Source organism: Benincasa hispida, chromosome 8 (genome assembly GCF_027475165.1).
Source record: "Benincasa hispida cultivar pf3 chromosome 8, pf3_genome.v1.1, whole genome shotgun sequence".
NCBI classification, from domain to species: domain Eukaryota; kingdom Viridiplantae; phylum Streptophyta; class Magnoliopsida; order Cucurbitales; family Cucurbitaceae; genus Benincasa; species Benincasa hispida.
In genome coordinates, this window is record NC_143485.1 from 65,132,234 (window position 1) to 65,140,314 (window position 8,081).

The following is an 8,081-nucleotide window of genomic DNA, read 5'->3' on the forward strand; positions in this document are numbered from 1 at the left end:
AGTTGAAAATTTGTTGAAATTTGGTGGGCACGGCCAATGGTGGAACCAGGAATTCTATACCAGGACACTATACGTACAAGTCTAACAAAAAAAATCTATAAATGAATGTAAAAAAAAGTGTTTATAATTTCTTAAATTAAATAATTTAATACATTATAATTGTCATCTATGAGTTTTCCTGTTTTGAAATCAATCCATGATAACTTCAGTATCTAACTTATCAAATAAATCCTTTTCAATATAGGTTATAAGACAATTATTCATTCATTGACCTCCCATTCGATTATGCAGTCAAGTTTTTATAATATGCATAGCGGAAAGTGTTCTCTCTGCAATAGTTGTAGCAACAAGTAAAATCAACGTCAATATGAGTAATTTGTAAACTAATGGATAGACCTTGTCTATATTCGTCAAGACCATTTTTACTGCAAGATTACATGTGTGTTTTAGCTCGATAAACTCAATATTTGAATGCATATCAATGATATGATTTTGAAGTTGATCCTTAAGCATAGAGAGTTCAATAGCTGAAAAGTCTTTTGTGTAAAATTGAGCAAGTTAACTAAGTTTTTTTCGATCAAAAGAAACAAATGAATTACTCAAATTTAGACATACCATGCCGAGAAACAATCAGTATTTATTTCAGTAAAATGATTATTCAACTCTTGAAATTGTATATCAATGATGACATAGTAAATTTCTTAACGGAGGGATAGCTTTACTTGGCTCCGCCCATGCCGACAGCCATGGAATATGGAAGGCTGTAAGATAGGGACCGCCAAACTTAAACTCAAATATTCAAACATATTGAATTGTTGAACGTATCTTTGAATTTTTTTTCCTTCAAAAACAAATCTTACCTAAGAAATACCAAATTTCAAGTTAGTGAAATATTTTATAATCGTACATTAAAATCCCATCTTCATCTCAAAACGTTCACATTTATTATTGGTTAACTATTTCATTTTTTATTTTTGATTTTTAAAGATCAAATTTGTTTTCTTTCTATTTTTTATAATAATTTGTATTTTTCTTAAATACAATGGTTGAATTCTTAGCCAAATTCCAAAAACAAAAACGAATTTTTAAAACTACTTCTTTTAGTTTTCGTAAATTGACTTAGTTTTTTAAACCATTGATAAAATATAGATACCAAATGAGTGTCTATAAACTTAATTTTAAAAACATAAACCAAAAACCAAACGATTATCGAAGAGGACTAAATGATTTTTGTTAAAATTTATTCGATTTTATCTATTTGCTAACCTCAAGTATGTTTGAGAGAAATTTTATGTAATATTTATTTCGTCAGTTTATGCTTTAAGCTGTGTTGTTTTAAAATTAATCCTAAAACGAAGAGGTTTAGAATTAATGTTTTGTTTTCTAAAAATTAATAATTATAAGAGTGAAAATTCGAACCATTGGTTTTTTGAAAATGACCATTAATGTTTTATCTACGAAATTACGTTAGAAGACTTAAATAAGCAAACAAATTCAGTAACCATAATAAAATTTAGGTAAAATCGTAAAACTATATATTTAAGACAATTAATCTTTCTCTAAACTTCTAATTGATTATCCTTTAAAGTACGTTAAAATGTTCTAATCATCTCAAAACTATAAATATATATTGTTGTTCCAATTAAACTCTCAAATTATAAGTTTGCTTCAATAATCAAACTCTATTTATTTTCTTCAACTATTTGTTTTATTTGAGATGATAGCTCAACGTTGATTTGAAAACCATTTTTTAAAGGTTTGATTGTAACAATCTTGTTTGACAATTCGAAATAAAATAAGGTTTGTGTTTCTCATTATGGTCTTATATATAAGAATAATTACTTAGATACATTAATTTATATCATTGGAGACATAATTTAATAGGTTAAGATATCTGTCATTCATTAGAAAATAAATAGTTTGAATCCTCCTCATCTCTACGTATTGTTAAACTTGAAACTAAAAGGGAAAACATTGCTATGTATTTTTCAATATTTATGAGTTTTAATCGTAAAATTACTTAAGCTTAGATTTCAAAAGATCGATGGTGGATGATATTAGAAGTTTTGAAGATATACCTATAGCTAGCAATGGCCACCATTATTTATGGATGACTTTTGCAATTTCCATCTAAAATTTAGATTCTATTACAACATACATATACTTGGGCATTTATTTACTTTATTTTAAAAAATGGATTAAAAAGATATAGATTTAAGTTGTGAATTATTATTATTTTTTGTTTGATAATAAATGTGTCGATGAAAATTTTAACCTTTAATTTTTAAGGAGTAAAGTTACTTTATTTAAATTGACAATCATGAATATTTATATATATATTTTTATAAGATATGGGTATAGCGGTCAATTAATTAAAGAAAGATAAAAAGAAGAACAGTGTGTGACTCAAAACTCAAAATTGATAAATCATTATTGATTAAATACAAAATTTTCTAGCGTGTTATTTAAATAAAGGTCACATTTAGCCTAGGGGAAACATAGTAAATCAATGGTAATTTGATAATCAGGTCTCATTTGATTATATTTGGTGGTGTTTACTTGTGTCCTGTACTTGTACTGACATTTGAGACCCATTTACAAATCTATAATAAAAAAATCGCAAATTGAATAACAAACGGAATGTGCTCAATCCAATTACGTTTGGAAATTATGTCAATATCATTACCGGTTAGCATTACGGTTATCATTGTTGTTACTATTACAGTATAAAAATTATGAAATTGTCACATTTATTATTACCGTTACCATTTGACCCTAAACGGTAACAATAACAGTAAATGTGATAAAATCATAATTCTAAATAAACATGACGAAAAATAAATCCAATTATATTATGATTGTGACTTACTATGATTGACCTATCAATGAAATTTCATTACGATTATACTAATTTTTATTATGGATTAGTAAACGTAACCAAACTTGAAAAAACTAGGTTAAGTATATTTGTTTATTTATTCGATACTAACCTATTTATTTTAAAACATGATCCGGCGCTTGTAGTCCGTTTGGGTAATTGTCCTTCCGAGCAATAGTCGGGTTCAACTCCTGGCAAACGCAATAACGAATTCACTTTTTCAATTTTATTTATAAATATATTTTTTTATTAAATCAATAAAAAAATATTTCTATCCAAATTGCAGCACGCTCTAGCGTTTGTAGTCCAACGGTTAGGATAATTGCCTTCCAAGCAATAGACCCGGGTTCGACTCCCGGCAAACGCAACTCAATTTTTTTCTTCATTTGATGTATAATAAACATAATTAACCTGTTATTTATCTTTGACTTTAAAAAAAGTTCACTTCTTCTTTCTTCTTTCGATTTTTATTACTTGAAAACATATATTAATTATTTACCAAAATCTCTTTGAATTGGGAAGAGATTTTCTGTTCTATCATTATAAATATATATATTTTTTTCATTTAAAGAGTCTTTGATAACGTGTAAAAGAGGAAAAAAGTTGCTCAAAAGCTATGAAAGTGGAAAATAATGTCAAACAAAAGGGATTTGAATACGACTTGTTAACTTGTTTGAACATGATTTTTTCATTTGTATAATTATTTTTTAGAATAAGTTTGTGCACAACTTAGGGTGAATGAGGACTGCCAAAGCAGCAAGAGACATGGTTGAAGAGAAAATTGAAGTGGAAAAGGAAAAACACCATATACGTGAGAAAATAACAGATCTGTGAAGAAAACGACAGATTTGAAGAACGAGGACCGCCAAAGCAGCAAGGGACATGGTTAAGGAGATTATAGCTTGGTGGGGGAGAACATTGTCCACTTCAAGTTCGTTTTCTAAACCCTAGATCGGCCAATGATGAGTAATGTTATATGAGTCTTTTTCTTGAAATTTTCAATTTCATGCCTTGTTTTGATTTTCCATGCCATGCTTAATTTTTCTAAACATGCAACCTTTTGATTCTTTGTTCTGTTTCATTCTTCCAATGCCCAATTTTTAATTTATGCCTTATTCTGACTTTTCATGCCATATTGATTTTTATGAACTTCTAAAACGTTGGTTATTTGTTCTGTTTCATTTGAAGTTGAATACCCTGATAAATTTTCAATTTATGCCTTGTTCTGACTTTCCATGTCATGTTTGATTTTTTTGAACTTGTAATCCGTTGATTCTTTGTTCTATTTCAGTCTAAATCCAATGTTCAATTTTTAATTTACACCTTGTTTTGACTTTTTTTATTTTTATAAACTTCTAATCTTGATTCAATGTTCTGTTTCATTCTAAGTCAAATGTCCTTTATAAATTTTTAACTTATGCCTTGTTCCGACTTTTCATGCCTTGTTTGATTTTTTTGAACTTGTAATATGATTCTTTGTTTTATTTCATTCTAAGTCGAATATTATACGTTGTTCTAATTCCAATGCCCTAGTGAATATTCATTAATTTATCACTTGATCGAACTTTTCATTCGATGTTTTATTTTTTCTGAACTTGCAATCCTTTATTTCGTTGTTCGGTTTCATTTCACCTCCAAAGCCATGTTCAACTTTGAGTTTCAATTGTGTTAGTCCTAATAAATATTTTTTTTGCACGATTTCAATATTTTGTATTATTAATTATTTCGTTTATTAAACTGTTCACCCACTTTATTTATTTTGATTGTTTACTGTTTTTTCTCTACTTGCGTAGTTCCACTACCGATTCAACCACTTTATTAATGACTCAACCAATTTATTAATTGAATTTGAGTTCATTTACCCACGATGTAAATTTAAAATTCTGAGGCTGATCATACTCTAATTTATGTATTCTAATTTTTTTTGGGGTTGTTATTAATGTTCAACAATAATCCCTCTCCCTTCACTTTTCCTATATAACAACATTGGTCCACTATCTATTACTTGGGAGTCCCCATTGTCCAAGAATTATTGTGTCAAACCGATGAGTTGTTTAACTTTAGTTTCTCTTTCTCTCCTTTCTAACATTGAGAATGAGAAACTAAACCTGATAGCGCATCGTCAAAACATGAAATTGGACCCATTGGTCCCTAAAATAAAACATGCATCGAGGCGAGATAGTAGATTTCCCCTGTTGGTCTGATCATGCATCACATACATAAATATCATTAATGATCTCACAACGCAAATCATAACATATCATGTAAATTCAATCATACTAATAATACCCATAACTTTCATGTAAAAAGTGTATCGTATATTCCAAATCATGCTTCTAGAGTCCAATAAATAACTCGATAAATCTAAACTAGGGCGTCTGGCACAAAAACACCAGTAATAGTACCACTTACCTCGAATTAAGTCCAACAGAGTAATCACAACAACCAAAGTCCAATAGTCTACCTAAGCTAAAATCCTCGAACATAAATCTAATTCAAAATTCACTCGTTAGACCCAAGCCAAACATAATTTACGCAAATAAAATGGGCTTTGAATCCTTAACTTACCAAGAATTGATCAAAACAACTTTAATCCCGCTGGAAAACACCCAAAAGTCCTTTAAATCTCCAAGCTAGCCCCCCAATATTACGAGTAAACTCAATATTAAGCCAAAACTAAAAGTAAACTCAATAGGAAATTCACAACTTAGTCAAACACATAGAGAGAATTCATCAAACCTTCGAAACCTTTACCCACAAAAACTAGGATTCGACGAAGATGGTGGCAGCACTAGTCGATGACCGACGACCACAATAGTTGTTTGAAGGATTCCAATAAAGGGTCCTTGAGCGAAAGCGACGAATCGTCTCAAATCCCATTTTTTACAAAATTCAATTCTACTAAGAAACAAATAGATCATGCATTTAATTATAAATTTACAATATGCTTAAAATGAAATTAGAAGAGAAAAATGGAGTAGGAGACTTACATTTGAAGAATCTAATATCTTCACGCATTTTTTTCACTGTGAAAATCACATATATTTCAAAAAACCCAATTGATCATCACCACTTGAAAACCTCAGTATTCTCAAGCAGAGAACCCAGGAAGTGGGGGCTCGCTATTTTAGATTTTTTAGGAAAGGGTTTGATTGAGGGAAAAAGATGAATGAGGAAGGGACTTTTTCTTTAACAGAGTTATGTGTATTTTGTTTTTTTGTTTTTTTGTTTTTTTAGGAAGAAGAAAAGGTAAAACGGTAGGAATATAACCTCCCACTTAGGATATGTGGAGAGAATTAAAGGGAGGGAAGTTATTCCCTCCCTTCAATTTAATTTTAAAATAAAATAAATAATTTAATTTAATTTAATTTTAATAAATCAAAATCTTTTATATATGTATATATATAATAAAAAAATTATTATACATATATACATAACTATATATTATATCATATATAACATATTACCTATAGTTCTTATATTGCATCAAATAAAATATAACCTATAGTTTCAATTCTCTCTCACAAATGACTTATAATATAGATCAGATTTACATTAAATTCAACTACATGAATCCAATTCAACATTTGAATCATATTCAAATATTTATTTCATCTCATAAATACTTAATATAATGTATCAAATACATTATAGTAATTATATCATAGATAATTAAATTAAATTAATTATATCATATATAATTAATTCCCTCAATTAATTTGAACAATTCAAATTAATCCAAAAACTAATTCTCATTAAATTCGATTGAGCTACCCAAGAGACCTCATGAACTTGTAGCTTGAAGCTCCAACATTACATGAATAATTAATTAAACTTTTTAATTAAATTATTCACCATTCGTTAACTGTCGAGCACTCCACTAAAAACCCACAGTTGCACTCTTCACACTACTGATATATTTTTGTGTCAATTGGATATAACCAATCAATAGTATGATGACCCTTCACAAATTGTTCGTAAGTACAGGCAGGCCAAAATTACTGTTTTGCCCCTCTAGTTACATTTAACTCCATAAGTATCACTGATCCTTCTAATGAACAATAAATTATAGTCTAACTATGATTCAACCCTCTCAGGCCATGAGAGGGTGTGGCGTCACATCGTTTAAGCCCTAGAATCAGTCCTTAAGGGAGCAATTTATCTACTTGTCCCAACATTGGGGAAGTAGTGAATTCCTTTTTGTGCAGCTATGTCACACCCTGCCCCAGATTACCTTCTTAACCTAAAGAGGATGTGACAACAGCAGTTACCAACCTTTTTGCTGGCACTTACTGCCTAACTAACCTGCTCAACCTGTTTTAGACCCTTGTATACATACATTTTCAAATACATATTGAACAGAACAACTTGAACTTATCACATTCATCTCACAGGGTTTTACAGACTAATTACATATATACAACTTATGTACATTACCACTAGGTGAGCCAACATACAACACTAGTCCAAGTATGATGACACATGTGTACTAACAATTACAGAGTCATCAACCAAACTTCTTTCAACTTGAGCCATTGAGTGGCAGAGCAGTAGTAGCCCAATGAATGACTAACTTTTAAAACATAAGTATCATACATAAAACTAATAATAAATCTGAAAGCTTTAACTGGAAATATAAACTTAGGCAACTATCATTCACATAAACATTAACATAACAAATCATATATATACTTAGCTGGACTATTCCTCAGTTGAGAGTGGTCTTCTTGCTCAACTCCCAATACTTATACTTAGCCACTTATCTTAGAGCGAACCCTCTTGTTCGCTCTCTACCTTACTGAACTGCATTACTATTTAGTTGAGAGAAGGAACCCTTTTGTCCAACTCTTCATACTACTCTAGGTTAAGGTGTGTCGCCTTTGTCCGCTACCTTTCATCCAGTTTTTCTCATGTTGTCCCAGATTAAGGTGCGTCACCTTTGTCCATCACCTTACCTCATGCTAACCAAGGTTAAGGTGTGTCACATTTGTCCATCACCTCACCTAGTTTTCCTCATGCCTTCCTAGGTTAAGGTGTGTCGTCTCTGTCCATCACTTTTCACCTAGTTTTACTTGTCCTACGTGCATGTAGACTGGATCCTATCATCAGAACTCATATCTAGGACTTAGCTCCAATACCTTCACATCTTAGTCATTTGGCACTGAGGTACTCATACTTCTAAGGAATATTCTCACCTTTACTA

The 8,081-nt window shown here is 30.1% G+C and overlaps 1 non-coding gene across 1 annotated transcript; it reads left to right on the plus strand.

The window, feature by feature from the left end:
• The first annotated feature begins 3,173 nt into the window (after positions 1–3,173).
• Positions 3,174–3,245, plus strand: TRNAG-UCC (transfer RNA glycine (anticodon UCC)). Its single transcript has one exon. It is a non-coding gene; the product is annotated as a tRNA-Gly (tRNA).
• The last annotated feature ends 4,836 nt before the right edge of the window (positions 3,246–8,081 follow it).